Raw genomic sequence first — 16,459 nt, forward strand, 5'->3', positions numbered from 1 at the left:
CTATTGTTCTTACAGAAAAGGATTGGGATGACAGGATTCTGAAACCTCAGGCTACAGAAGAATCATGCGCCAATATTCTTCAAGAAAAAGAAATCTGAAGTTTCCTTGAAACTTTCATTTTTTGTTGGAAACAAAACGTCATTGGCACAAACGTTGTATGACAGCATTTGAATTTTGTCTGGTCAGATAAAAATGGAAATGTCTTTTTACAATGGGCTCATCACTTGAAAAACTGGATTTTATTTTTTATATGGATTTTGCTCTGTTAGCATCTAGAACAGCCTTCTCCAATCCGGTGCACTCCAAATGTTTGGGATCACAACTCCCAGATTTATTGACCATTGACTATGCTGGCTGGGGCTGATGGGAGTTGAAATACAAATCTTCTGGGGGGCACCAGGTTGGGGGAACGCTTATCTAGAACTTGGAACTACAGAACTGAAGGACATTAGGACAGGCAAGGAAGTTAACTCAACTAGTACAGCTGTAATTTTACAATAAATTAAAGATGACGAAAACTAATGTGCCCAGTAATATATTATTTTACTGATTTACATCAGTGAGATGCTTTATTAAGCTGTTTATACTTTTAAACATAACATTTGTATGTGTACAGAAAATGTTTAAATATGTTTAAGTAATTTAACTGAAACTATCTGAAGAACAATGTCTAGCTGCATTAAACTAAACCATGTTTTGTTACTGTGACAACACAGAAGTGTTTATAAAATAGAATCACAAGGGTTGAAAGAGGCAAAAACTCAACCCCTCCACTGGATTATCCAAACACTTTAGTGCCTCCCTGTCCACACAGTTCAGAGCACTAAGTATGGGACAAGGAGTGAGTGAGAACAATAAAGTGTAGTAAACAAATCCAGACAATTTGAACAAGGAAAGGGCACTGTCAACACAACTGAATGCTATGTCTGGCAGATAAAATATTCAGAGCTGAAGATGTGGGCACCATGTGTCTACACCATGCCGAGCAAAAATCTTTGTAGCTATTGGCCAGGATATACATTTTTTTCTCCGTTTCCTTATACTTAGAATAAGCACTGTCAGTACTGAAAAAGTAATATTTTGGTAGACTGTTTTTGTTTCAACTTGAACACCAATATATTTACATTTTAGTTTCAGTACACACCTAACTTCCTATTTGTGTCCCTTGAAATCAAGGGTAGGCAACCTGGAACCTTGCAGATGTTTTGGACGAAGTCTCCCATAATCAGATCAGTGGTGATGCTGACTAGGGCTTATAGGAGTTGTAGCCCAAAACATCTGGAGCCTTTAGGCTGAGATCATGATAGGAGCCTATCAACTTTTATTGTTTTACATCTTCTTTGGGCAACCTTCTTCAACCTGGCACTCTCCAGATGTATTGGACTATGCTGGATGGAAGATTATGAAGGATGCTATGTGGGGAAGACTGATCTAGAGTATTGATAATGGGATTCTTAGTATTTTAAACACATAGGTACAGGAATGAATATAGAAAATGTTACAAGTTGCTGAAGCATTTATTGCTATTACAAATTGCGTGTTTTCTGCATCAAATATTCCTCCCCATATGGCTTAAAATATAAATGTGTGAAGTAAAATTTAATCTTTTGACTAATAGCTGGAATGGAAATCCACCCCCAATTTATAGCCCAAGGCTACACAGTTCCTGTATTTTAAAGCCAGAATAGATTGAGAATCTGGGGTGGGGGGGACTCTGGTAGTTCTTGCATGAACTGCTTCCTCCTACTAAGAAAATTTCAATCTTGGAATAACTATATCTGGGAGAGACCAAAAACATCCATAAATTTGTTGTAGATCAATTTAACATGCTGATTCTATCCTTAAGGACAAACCTGTAGGTGGCCATCATATAGGGGAAAATACACCACTGTATACCAAGCTAACCACCACCACCCATTCCCAAATTTAACTCTGTGAATTTAATGAGTCCATTGTTACTTATTTTACATTTTTTATTATCTTGTTGACATAATTTTGTAAATTACCATTATGCAATATGATGCCTCAACTGATTTTTTAAAAGAGGAATATCACAGTACATGAGGCAATGTATTAACAATAATCACTGCCCCAACTATTTATCTTTGCCTCCCTTGCTCATCCTCACTCCAAGTCCAGCTCTTATAATATATTGCCAAGTTCTATCTGCAATCATGCATAACTAGACCCTCTGATGGGTATATGGTATGACATCTCACCTTGTGGGAATAAGAAGTCTATTGCTAGTATTACCAGCCCACCACCACTACCACCACTTGAAGAATTTCCTTTCGTTACCTTGTACCATCAAGTATAAAAAGGTAGCTTGGTCACTGCTATGTTCACTTTGAAAAAATAACATGGGAAAAGAATTTGTCCAAGCCACAATGAATAAGCAACAATGATTTTAATTCATTTTTTAAATAGCAGTAACAACTTTATATCGTTCTGCATGACATCAACCAAGTCAAGCATATAATTAAAACCAAATAGACAAAACATTGTCCTCTTAACTTCCTTATGTCACTCTTCCTCTAAACTATATAGTATTCCTTACTATAACCTAACCTACTTTGCGACATTTCGGCCGTAGCTAGACCTAAGGTTTATCCCAGGATTGTCCTGGGGTCAAACCTGTTCATCTAAGTGCCACACAGGGTATCCAGCGCTCAGGCAGGGACGAACCCAGGATGATCTTGGGATAAACCTTAGGTCTAGCTACAGCCATAGTATATATAGTGTGCATACAGTATTTCTTACTATAACTTAACAATCCTACTTTGCAACATACATATTCTCATCTGCATCAAAAAATGCAACCAGACAGTTCAGTGGGGCCCAGAATGAACTTTGGAATGGGATACAGATGCATAGCCACATCTGCATCAGCTGCATATAAGGAAGCTGGATCAGAGCAAATGTCTTTATACAAGAGCCATTTTCCTCTATTAAGCCACCAGCCTAAATTTAGCTTAGAAAATGGATACCTAGAACTGCAAGTTAAAATACAATTCAGATCTTTTTCTGACATCACTCTGCAGTATAAGGCTGTCAGGATCATTAGTAATTACTGCCTATCAGACACCCATGAAACAGAACATGAAATGGAGGCCTGGTTTGCATGAAAGAACAAACCAGAGTGTGGGCTGAATATGGGTTGTTGTTGAATCATGGGTTGTTGTTGAAGTGTGGGTTGTCAGTCCGTGCGAACCCTGCACTATGGTTTAATTATGGGTTGTTAACCATGAACAATCGAGGAAAGGTACACATGGTTTGTTGAGCTGTGAACTCTGGGTATTCAATGTTCAAAACAACAAGAATAAAATGTGAGTTTGTACTGTGGTTTTACAATACCATATTTCTTCGATTGTAAGACGCCATCGATTGTAAGACGCACACTAATTTCAGTACCACCAACAGAAAAAAAAACTAAGACACGGCTGCGATTCTAAGACGCACCCCGTTCTTAAAGCTGCTTATATGGGGAAAAAAGTGTGTCTTAGAATTGAAGAAATACGGTATATTGAAACATAGCACACTGCTATATTACAATGTCTAATTTATTCCATTCAAACCCTTTCCAGAAGGTCACATGTTTCAACAACACTAGGACAGTTGCTCGAGTTGGAATCGACGGCTAATGAATAATTTGTGAAACGGGTGAGAAGAGGTCACTGATGTGTTTCTGCAGAATGCCAACAGCCAAATGTCAAAAGATCATGCTTTGGGCAGGCATTTCTGGGCAAGCACCTTGTTGCTGTAAATGACAAAAGTACTTCATTCTAACAACTACATCAGGGCATAAGTTGCCAGCATGTCATATTCTCCAGGGACCCCTGAAATAAGAAGGTTACTGAGCAACTGATGAGTTTGGAAACTAATCTTCTGGTTCAAGAAATAACAAGGACCTTTCACAAAACACAAACTGATTATTCACATTTCACATATAATTTACAAGGGTGTATTACTAGGGGGCCATGCCCTCTACACGATGAGCATTCCACTGTTTAGAGCTACGTAACTTTTCTGACAAATTGCCTGCCACCTCCTACACTGAAATGCCATCACATACATGAAAATGCCAGAATTTTTGTTGTTGTTAAAAAAATAAAAGGAAAGCCATTATGGATGCTGTTTTGTAAAAATCACTGTGAGTGACAGGTTTTTGTTCCCAGCATTTATTTTCATGCTGCAACAGACAAGCTGTTGCTCATAAAGCATATATTGTTCTGTTACACATATTAAAATCACTGTATGTCAGTTCAAAATGCCCCAGACACACTTCACGCTTGCCAAGGTTTTGATTCCTCTCACCCCATCAAGCAGTGTCATTTTTTAAAATCCTATTACAATTGGAAAAATAATCTGGGCTTTCAATTGCTTCAAACGAAAATCAACTAAGCACCTTCTTTTGAACAGATGTTATTAAGAGATATGTTATCCCATAATATAAGGCCTAATTCATGATCTAAAAAATAGATGGATTCAGAGGAATTTGTTTCAAAAGCATATATCCATTCAGCCACCATGGCCTGGCAAGTCTCAAACTACACAGTCTCAAAAACTGTTCTTAGAAACAATGGCTTGAATCCAACTGTGTCTTTCCACAACTAGAAGACAAACTGCTGGCTGGTGAAATAGATTTCATAGAATAGTAGAGCTGGGCCTACAAGGCCATCGAGTCCAACCCCCTGCTCATTTCAGGAATCTACCCTAAAGCATACCTGACAGATGGTTGTCCAGCTGCCTCTTGAATGCCTCTAGTGTAGGAGAGCCCATGACCTCCCTAGGTAATTTCTTCCATTGTTGTACTGCTCTAACAGTCAGGAAATTTTTCCTGATGTCCAGCTGGAATTTGGCTTCCTGTAAGTTGAACTCATTATTCTGTGTCCTGAATTCTGGGATGATCAAGACGAGATCCTGGCCCTCATCTGTGTGACAACCTTTCAGGTATTTGAAATTTCCCCGCTGCGCACCCCCAAATCTTCTTTGGAGGGTCCCCAATCCTCTGGAGCATATTTAGAGTGGGAGATGCAGGGAGGGGGGAAAGAGAGGGAAGTCCTGTGTGGGCAGAAGTCTGCTTGGACAGAAATTTAGGCCAATTTCTTTCCCCGCTTATACATACATACAGCCAATCTGGAATAGAGCAGATGCCTGAATCAGATGTCTGAAGATGAGGAAGAGATATAAATGGTCCTATCCAATCAAATGTTTGAGAAAAGTGTGCCATAATTTATGTTCAGCTGATCGTAGCAGCACCCACACTCTCATGAACCTGAAGATCACATGCAATTAGATGGAAGTATCAACAAACGAAATGAGGGACAGAGGAGCAGAGAGTCACCAGTGGAAATAACATATGGCTGTATGTCAACCAATTAAAGACATCTTAATTAATCAATGGGTTTTAATAGTAAACCACTCAGAAAACTTCAGCTATTGGGTGGTATAAAAATGCAATAAATAAATAAAAAATTGATTAGTATATTAACTGATCCGTAGAGGCTGCAGTTGTATACACATCCACCAAGACCTAAGTCTCATTGAACTGAATGGGGCATACTTCTGAATAGACATATATCTGTTTACGTTGTAAATTTGTATTACTTTGCATATAAGTAAATGGTAGGTCTGAAGCAAACAGAATACTTCCTTTGTTTTTAGATGCTGCATGTATGTTTCATAACGGTCAGAATCTTAGCATTCCCTCTTGTGTGAGTGAAAGGGGGAGGAATGCCTCTTATGACAGTCTAACCGTGAGTGACTAAGGAATGGCCGTTGCCAGATCAGACTGATTCAGGAACTTTCACAGCTGATGCACTAGACATAGTTGTGCAAATGCACTCCTTCTCACCTGAAAATCCAAGGAGAACATAGTTGTTGTATTCATCATGCTTTTGCCCCCGCCACCTCTCCCTTGCTAGAAAGGAAGGACTCAGCAAGCTTCCCTTTCATGCTTCTGATGAGCATTAGTTAGGTAGAGAAAGGATTTGTGAGGTGGGAGAGCTTAAGCTGATACATAAACTTCAGATATGGTGATGATGAACATTCCTATGCAAGGACAGAAGGGACAATTGCTGTTAAATGTAACCCCCCTCCTGTTTCAGTGAACAGTACTCAAAAACTTGTTGACTCTGATTCTGTGTATCATGAAGCTCGCAGACACAGTGCAAGCTAAAATGCCTGCCTTTTTAAAAAAAAAGGGGGGGGATGCGAATGCCTCCCCATATTTTATCATTCATGTAACTCATACATTAAATTGCTCCTTCTGCGTAGTGCTTAGAGGGGCATGTTTGGTGGTGGTAAATGATAGCTGCAAGACCTATGAGGGAAGTAAACAGTGGATAAAAGCAGTTACTGCAAAAGAGAGCGGGAAGAAAGAGCACTCAGCTAAACCTCTGGTGGCTAACAAAAAAAAATACAAAGTAGAATATTTTACATAATATATGATAATAAGCCAAGTTCATTTGGGGGTTAGTCATGTACTATAGCCAGGATCACTGTTGGGGGCAGGGGGAGGGAAATAAAAAAGAAATAAAAGGAACCTGCAACAAAATGTTGCAATGTAGATTGCTGCCAATTCAGGATTCTACCCGTTCCATCTCCTCTTCCGCAGTTTTCCATCCTTCCAATCCACCCAATATTCAGTTAGCATTCTATGTTCACCGAGCACACTCCAAACTTCTATACGCAAGGCATTTATTGTGCTCTTGTTATTCCTCACTTATGGTAGTCTGCTGGTGCTTTACATGAAGCCATTCACCTCCGGGGCTTCTCTCATGCTTTGCAACCATTTTAGAAGGTGCTTTTTTAAAAATTCCAATATACCACAACACCAACTAGTGGTTGTGAAATAGAACATAAAGACACACACACACCGAAAAAAGCATGCGTAAGGAGTTGATCTTAATCCCTGGTAAAATGGTGGTTAAAAGACTCATGTAGAAAAACCCTCAGTCCTTGTTGAGTTGTGTTTTAAGTTCCTCGATCCCCTGGGGTTTTTCCCTAAAGTTTTTCCCCCCCTGCACTTCTGTAAATCTTGTGGTTTCCCCAAGCCTGCTAATACCAACTTCTCTTGTGTATGTTTGGTGCCATTTTGTTTACGTAAGCAACAGCACTCACAGCCTGAACATCAGAGATACAGGGAACAAGTGCAGCAGTGCAGCATGCTTTCTGTTCACAGTTTCAGATGCTCCATTCCATTCCCCCTTCCATGTTTTCCTCATTTCCCCCTTCTAACAATCAGCATTCCATGCCCACAGAGTATGCTCCGTTCTCACTGGGCTATTTGATGTTTCCCCCCTCCTCTCCATTTTTTGGGTTTTGTGGGGTGCAGTGAACACACTTGTGCCCAATCTCAGCTACATTAAAATCTTGGATTTCTCCATTGATTTCTATGGACAGCTCTAACTTCTGTCCGTGGGGATATTAAGGGCTCATCTACACCAAACAGGATATTCCACTATGAAAGCAGCATGAAAGCGGTATATAAAAGGCAGGTGCCACACTACTGTTTTATAGTGATATTGAAGAGCACAGCAGGATCCACACTACTGCTTTATAGTAGTAATGAAGTGCACTGACAACTGTTGGGGCCCATTGACACATCTACACCAAGCAGGATATAGCACTATGAAAGCAGTATGAAAGCAGTATATGGTATGTGTCATGGCCCCAACAGTTGTCAGTGCACTTCAATGCCACTTTAAAGCAGCAGTGTGGATCCTACATTTTATATACCGCTTTCATACCACTTTCATAGTGGAATATCTGCCTGGTGTAGATGAGCCCTTAGAAAACCATGTGAACCAGGAAATGATCTTTCAAAATAATGAAATGATTATCTCTGTACCCTTTTTATATCCCCATGTCTCTTCCACCCTCCCTTTTCAGCCATTTTTTTCGATCACCTCCCCTGTCTGGTTGTCAATTTTTTCCCTTTCAGTCAGTCAATATTCTGTGCCACTGTGTCATTATGGGTTTCTGGGATTTTCTCCCCAATAAGGTTTTTCTTTATAAAATTTTTTTTTAAGACTCTGCAAAACTCAGGGTTCCCCTGAATCTGCTGATACTTCTCTGTGTGGGTAGCTGCATTTTGGCTACACCAACTCAAGCACAGGAAGCCTTGAATTAGAAACAGAGAGGATGATGCTAAGTAATTTCATTAAATACTCCAGGGAGCATGTGTCAGCGAGAAAATCTTTTGAATAGAAGCAAGTGGAAATGGACAAAGAAAAAGCAGCTACATCCTTAGCACAATACAGATGATATACATGAAGGTTATATTATGTTTGACATTAAATCAGCAGAATTTATTTCCTAGTAAATGTATTTATGATCAAGCTATAACAGTTACACTCTACTGAAGTCAATTATGAAATTCCAGGGACCATAACTCCAACTAAGATACTGCAAATTACAACACACAGTTATTATATATTCTTGGTGGTAGCATTTATCTAGTAGTTGACAAGAAAACAAAAAAATCTCCCTCCCAACCCTACCTCCCAGAGAATATTCTGCATAAATTAGGTTTCTAACAAGTCAACATAATCTTAAAGAAAAAGCTTCACGCATTACATGATAGTGAATTTATGCAATACTGAAAAAAAGGCCAACAGGTACTATCCTATAAGGAACAATCTTCTAAGGCATCCATATTACTTACCATGCTTGTTCTTCCCACAGATCTTGTGTACTGCAGAACTGAGTACAGTCGTTAAAAATCAATGACTTAAGTGTGTGTGCATGGAGGTTACTTGGGAGAAATCCCATTGAACTCAGTAGGACTTGCAAAGGATGGCACTACAAAACTTGTAATGCCAATTTCCAACATTCATCTGTGTCGTGCGGGATTGTACCAGGAGCAACCAAAACCAACGAAACGTAGTTAATTTTTGGTCCAAACTACAAATAATGGCATCAGACCTGTATTTTTAAATGCGGGCTCGAAGTATGAAGGTGCAATACCAGAAGTGAGTCAAGTTGGGAGAAAATGTCAGAGGGGAAGAGCTCCAGGAGTAAGCCCAGCAGACAAAGAAGGATTTAGCACCCTCCCCCCCCCCCGCACCCATTTGGCCTTTAAAGTACATCCTTAGACATATACTTTACATGGGGAAGGCTCTCATTTAGAAGTGGCACATGTACTTTGACTTAAAACAACAAACTTGCAAGGTGGATGTATTATGGATCAACCATGAAGAGGAACATATTGAAAGCTCAGGATGGCAGGTTACCGACTCAGTATAGGGCAATGGCTGCAGGATTCTGCCAGACTGTGGAAAAGTCATCTTCAAATCCCTGGTCAGCTATGGAGCTCCAATGGTAGCCTTGAGCAAGGCACTATTTCTCAGCCTGACCTTCCTCACAAGGATGTTGTTTGACTAAGATATTACTTTGAGCTCCTTGTGGAAAGGGTAGAATACAAATGGAATAAATAAATAAGTGTATCCATGGAACAGTTTAAGACCCCAATATCTGATATCTAATTTTCCATTTCACAAATCAAATCCACTTTGCACCTTTTGAGAAACAGAAAACAGAAAATACACAAATGGCTCTAGATAACAAATGAAGGGGAACTTGCACATCTGCTCTGCAAGGCATTGGAACATGTGCATTCGATACAAGGAATATATGCAAATCCCCTTTTTATGCTCTACCTAGAAATACATCCCTTTTTCACAATATACAAAGCCATCTTTTTAAAACCAATTTAATCATACTAAAGACATCTGAGTATTTCAATGTAACTAACATGTAGAACTGGCCATAGGAATGTTGGTATTAATCGTTTCAGCCATATAGGACATTTTAAGAGTAATCCATAACCTCTTAAAATGAGGATTGTACTAGGTATGAGAAATGCATTTCTCATTCATTCCTGTTTTTAATCCCAGTTGCAGACACATAAATATTATCCTTTCTTAAGTAGAGAAAAAGCAAGCAAATAAGCAAGCAAGTTTACAAAAACCTATACAAAATATGAACTTGAGACACTTTGGATATCCAATGCAACCTCCTTAGAAATGCATGGAAATTACATATCACTGGAGCTTGCAGAAATTTGACTTTTATCTATGTATTTTGGAGTTTCTTTTAATTTTCTGATACACAACATTCATCCTTTTCATCATGTGTGTGTGTGTGTGTGTGTGTGTGTGTTTAAGAGGGGGGAAAGAGAAAAAGAGAGAGAGAGAGAGAGAGAGAGAGAGAGAGAGAGAGAGAGAGAGAGAGAGAGAGAGAGAGAGAGAATGAAACCCCTTATTCCCTCTCCCTCATCTTGTTAGATATACAGCAATCTTTTCCTCCCAGCACTCCCACTAGCTGCAGATTCCTGGCACAAACACCCAAGAATTGTTCTCTTCTCGCTTCCTCTTACTTCTAGTCAATTCATAACTGCTGGACCTTATATCAATTTATTCTTTAAAAATACGTCTCTCTCTTTATCAAGCCAAAGTCTCTCAAAGTGGCTAACAACATACATTTTAAAACAACAAAATACACTACTTGAAAGCTGAGCAGAAGTCTCAGCAAAGATAAAACAACAACAACCTTAAAACACAGCAAGACCAGGATGCATAAAATGGTCCTCCCCACAACCCTAACATTTATTTATTTAATTTATTTATTGCACTTATATACCGCTCCCATAGCCGGGGCTCTCTGGGCGGTTTAACATGAAAGGACATCAGATGATGTCAGGTGAGTCTCCTTTGGGAGAGTTTTGGGTATAGGAGGCCACCACGAAGAAGGCTCTCTGATGCATCCTGACTTGCTCAATGTCTGAAGGTGATGGAAAGAAGCGCACTTAAGTATCTCAAGTTCTTTAGTGTCATAGCATTGGAAAGGCTTCAGTTTTGTATTCCCCCCCCCCCCTCCCACTGCCCTTGTGGGCAATTTCTTAACCTAAATCTATTTTTTTTAGGAAACATCTGTGTCCGAATATTTACAACAAGCCCTGGTCAACTGTCTTCATGGAGAGGAAATACTTCATCAAACTGTCAGACACTGGCAGGTTGTGAATAGTGCCCAAATCTCAATAACAGTGGAGGACGATGAGAAAATGATTAACCAAGTATAGCAAACAAATCTCAGGCCTTAGCTAGACCTACCTGATAGTCTGCAATGGAGGACGGAAGATCTCGCGTTGCAATTAATGTGAGATCCCTCCTCCATTTACACGCGAGGTGCGATGACCTCAGGAAGAGAGGCATTGCGCCCGCCATTTTTATTTTTAAAGGAAGAGGAGCGCACGAACGCTTGTGCGCTAAAGGTAGGTGCTTTTTTTTTAAAAAAAAATTCATTTCCCTGCTCCCCCCACCCTACCCCCGATGGGCGCAGCGCTTCTGGCTCCGCGCGAGGAATCGTGCGGAGCCAAGTCAAACCGCGGCAACGGGCCACACGTTCCATGGTCTCAGCCTGAGACCATGGAAAAACCAGGCCCAAAGGGGAGTGCTCTATCCCGGGGCAAGGGAGGGATGATCCCTCCCTGATCCTGGGATCTCCTGTGCGTCATGTAGACGCACAGGGATGATCCCAGGGTTTGCCCCATGATAAAGCCTGGTCTAGCTAAGGCCTCAGTATCATCCTCTACAATGAAGAAAACTTCCTCCTCTCTAATTCATCCTACCTTCTACTGTTCAGGCGTACAAAAATTATTGTTCTAAGAATGCTTAGTGATCAGGCTTACTTACAGTCCTTTCACTTAGTACGTTTTATTATTTGATTTGATTTTTTCTTTGAACACCCATGTTTGAAGAAGATCCTATGTAACCTGAAACCTTGTTCTTTCAGTAGAACAAGATCATAAGCATTTCTAGACACATGGGTAATTTGGTTACAAAATCCCAGTTTCGATGCCTCGCTTCATAGCAGCCTTCCTCAATATGATGTCCTCAAGATGTGTTGGGCTACAATTCCCTGGATGGCAGGACACTGGAAGGCTCCTTTAGAGGTTTTAATTGGTGCTCCTCATCAAGCACTCACTGCCTTTTATTTTGTAAAATATATTTTAGAGAATTTCTCCATTCATTGCTATTCTACTTTATAATGTTTGCTCTCTTTCTCACCCCAGATCTCTAATATTGCAGAAAATTCACCTTACCACATCTACAGAGTCTTACCACCTGTACTAATAAAGTAAGCAACATTTATTCTAATCTGATTTTAAAGGCATTATCTCGTATGTGTAACTGGAACACTCAAGATAACTTTTTTGTCTCTGAATAGTGGCTCGTCAACTACTTCATATATTTTACACATTTCATATTCAGTGGCAAAACTAACTGAAGTATAAAGTTAAATTACGAAGTTAAGACTATTTTAACATCAAATTGTGCCAGTTACTGCAGTTCGTTTTTGTCACTGAGATTTTTCTAGTCATATGCTTTCATTATTAAGTTTATGGACTTTTTAAAATAGTGACTTAGTCTGCTTCTTGAAGTCCCAGACACTAATGTCAAAAGTGCACACTATAATCAAGCATTTCCAAGTAAAGCATGTAATTAAATGTGAACTATTATCTTGCAGTGGAGCATGCTCTCAATTAACTCATTTTCTTTCTTTCTACTATCTAACATAGTAGAAATGCAAACACATTTTTTTGGAAGTGGAAAAGGAGGTCACACACTTGGCCAACATATTTATAATGAAAAATAAATAGCTTCATTTTAAAATTGGTACCATGATCAGACAGCGCTTGAGGGGGCATTCAGTTTCCTGGCTCTGAGGTCGGACACAGGGTTCTGAACTCAGAGTCAGAAAACCATGCTCCCTCCCTCTCCCCCAACCCTTGTAGCTGGTGCAGAGAGAACTAAACCAGCAACTTCTCTGTGGTCGGAAAAGAGAACACAGAGATGGGGAAATGGGAGGAAACCAGGGAAGGCAGCTGGGAAGCTCGGAAAATGGCAACAAGGGAGAGGGCCTTTTCAGTGGTGGCCCCCCAATTATGGAATGATCTCCCTGATGAGGCTCGCTTGGTGCCAACATTGTTATCTTTTTGGCGCTAGGTCAAGACCTTTCTCTTCTCCCAGGCATTTAACAGCATTTAACAACATATGCTAAGTTTGTTTGTTTTTTAATGGCCCCCAGAACTGTTGTTGTTCAAACGGATACTGTTGTTTTATACTGTTGTTTTTATATTTCTGATGGTTTTAAATTTTGTATACTTTTAAATGTTCACTTTTTTTAACTTCTGTAAACCGCCCAGAGAGCTTCCGCTATGGGGAGGTATATAAATTTAATAAATAAAAAAATAAATAAATAAATAAAACACCTTTTTTATGCCTGCTTCAGCCTCCTTCCCTCCGCCTATGAGGCACTGCCACTAGACAGGAGAAATTACCCATGTAGCAGAAATGCAGGACGGCTGGAGTGCGGAGACAACAATCGCCTCTTCTATCCTCCCATCCTGCATTGGATACTCAGCATCCTCTGAGTTCGGAAGCTGCCAACTATCCAGACAGGATTTCGCCTTACATTAGAAAGACTATCAAAACCTACCATCAGCTTTCTAGCTCTCAGCTTATCAAGTGACTCCTATTAGGGAGTAAGCAGTTTTAAAATGTATTAAGAGCACAGAACTCTCAGGAAACTAACAGAAACATTCTGATCTTAATTTTTCAGCAGCAGCTGCTGAATAATATGACAGTCTAGAAGAGAATCAAAATCTAGGATTCCAGAAATGGAATCCTAGATTAAAAACATTATGTGTTCTTTTTTTTAAGGAATGTAATAGATAACTTCTTTAGTTGACACACCATTCTTTTGATACTATTTTTGTTACAAAGAGAGGTACTTATACCTCTATTGTAAGATGCTCAGGTAATAAAAATAATACCCATATGTGTGTTTTTTAGCTATGGTGTGTTTGGCAAAACCATGAAACATAGTTTGGGTTGGGTTGGGTGGGGAGGAAGTGTTTTTTATGGGAAAACACTACCCTTCTTAATGACAGCTGAAGGTATCATCAGGTCTTCATGGGTGTGTTTATGTTTTATGACAAAATCCCATGTGGCACTGGGTTGAAGCAGAGACTCTACAGCAGGAGTGTTGAACCTCTTTTAGCCCAAGGGCCAAATTCAATTTTGGAAAAGTTCTTGGGTGAGTGAGGCAAAAGGCAACAAAGGTGGGGCCAAAATACCAGCATATTTTAGCTTAAAACTCAGTAACAAAGCCCTAGGAGAGGCAGTTCAACATTTTAGAATGGGACAAAACCCACCAAAAAACAGGGGAAAGCGGGTAGGGCATAGGGGAGGGGTGTGGCTATCAGGAGAAACCAGAGAGCCAGATTGTGACCTCAAGTGGGTTGGATTTGGCCCACAGGCTTAAGGTTCTGAACCCTGCTCTAATGCTTATTTATAAGTGTAGAGTCTTAATTAAAGGAGTCATGTCACATTCACATATGCACTCTACGCTGAAAGCTAGCACACCTCTACCACTTTCTTGTTTATTATTTGCCTATATAATACTGTGCTTTCACTTCTATATCAACTGTAATAGAAAGAGGGTTATCTTTTACTGAATGAACCTGAGCAAACTGTCTGTATCCTAAGGAGAAATCTTTACCTTCTTGTTTAAGAAGCACAGATTGAAAATAAGATTTCTTTCGTCTGCATTTACTTAGACCTCTATTTACTTTCACAAATACCTATTTGCACATAAAAAGTAGATATAGGTACCCAAATGTAATTACTAGTGAATCTGATAAAATATGGTAGTTTGTTTAAACATTCCCGAAATGTACAGACAAGCAAACTACTGGCACTATGAAAAAATAGAAACTGGAACTAGGTAACTTACTCTGGGGGGGGGGGACACATCACTGTCAAATCTGCTGTATACACTGACTTAGCTAACCTTTTACCTTGCCACAATTACCGCCAAGTGTGTCAGATTTATCACTGTTACTATAATTTCTAGTTTGGGGAAGTGCTGCTAGCTATTATGTTCTAATGTATGTGGTAGTGTAAATAAAGACCAAGCTGATACACAAATTTCTCAGTAACACAAAATAAAAGTTTATTATTTACAAGATGTTGTTTCTGTGCTATATATATTATATTATTTACATAGATGTTGTCAATTTTCCTATGCCTGCCTCACTACTGCTCTAAATCGGCCCTTAAAACTAAGATGGTGCTTTGCCAGACTCCAAACACTATCTCCCTCAAAACTAATTGAAAAATTCAGAAGAACCCTCCTATGGTGAACTCCTATGGTGAACTCACTCACCCCTTCTCCCAAAGTAGAACCAAAACAGCCAATCACACTCAAGCCCTATCCTCCCAGTTAACCCTTTATTACCTATATATACAGTTCCTGAAAAACTAAATACATTCATATTAATATAATAAATTAACCTAAGATGCAGGTGATTTTGTCACATACTGCTTACAATTTCCTTTGCTAAAATCCAGCATTATTGTTTTCCTATTGTTCATTAGGAAATGAACAAAAAACATAATATGAAATATGGTTCCAACATGTATTCCTACAGAGCCTTGACTATCTTAACCCATATATCACTCACTTTCTATTAAATATATTTGTGTAACAATATATATCTTAAGTGAAAATGTATTCCTTTGCCATAAATTATTCATTGCAAGAAATGATAGCAAGAAAGCAAATTATATTCAATGAATAAAAGACAATTCCTGCCAACTTACTACTAATTTCATGCTAGGCAGGAATAGTAGTTAAAATCGCCCCAAACCACAAGTTCACTGCTATCCATAAACTCCTTTTTCTTTTCAATTTTCATCTCTTAGTCTTGCTATTTAGCTTTGCTATTGTACTATCAAACAAACAGCGTACAAAAAAATCCTGCAGGGAAACTTGCCAATATCTTTAGGTTTTAACATAAGGGCATAACATAAAGACACCTAACATCTTTTTAAATAAATCCTTTCTTATCTATCTGTAAATATGTGTATCTGACCTTTATGAACCAAAGCATCTATAAGACAGCTAACATCAACATTAAACCTAGTAGGTTTAACATTATACCTAGTAGGTGGCTTTCTCCGCTGTGGCACCCCGGTTGTGGAATGAGCTCCCCAGGGAGGTCCGCCTGGCGCCTACACTGTAGTCCTTTCGTCGCCAGCTGAAGACCTTTTTATTCTCTCAGTATTTTAACACTTAATTTTAACTTAAATTTAAATTTTACTGTTCTAACTCTGTATTTTAATCTTATATCAATTTTGCTGCGTGGTTTTATCCTGGTTGTGCTTTTTATACTGTATTTTGTATTTGTGCTTTTAACCTGTTGGTTGTATTATTATGGTTTTAATTTTTGTGAACCACCCAGAGAGCTTCGGCTATTGGGCAGTATAAAAATGTAATAAATAAATAAACAAACAAACACCAAATACATATTAAAAACAAAGCATAAAAAAACAGTAAATTTAGCAGCTATAAGCAAAAAACAGGAGTGAGCAATAAGCTCCCCCCCCCC

The 16,459-nt window shown here is 39.1% G+C and overlaps 1 protein-coding gene across 1 annotated transcript in view; it reads left to right on the plus strand.

The window, feature by feature from the left end:
• TXNL4A (thioredoxin like 4A) overlaps positions 1 to 16,459 on the plus strand; it is a 246,335-nt gene that overhangs the window by 150,056 nt on the left and 79,820 nt on the right. The gene's annotated exons all lie outside the window — the stretch shown is intronic.

This window comes from Elgaria multicarinata, chromosome 7 (genome assembly GCF_023053635.1).
Source record: "Elgaria multicarinata webbii isolate HBS135686 ecotype San Diego chromosome 7, rElgMul1.1.pri, whole genome shotgun sequence".
Classification (NCBI taxonomy): domain Eukaryota; kingdom Metazoa; phylum Chordata; class Lepidosauria; order Squamata; family Anguidae; genus Elgaria; species Elgaria multicarinata.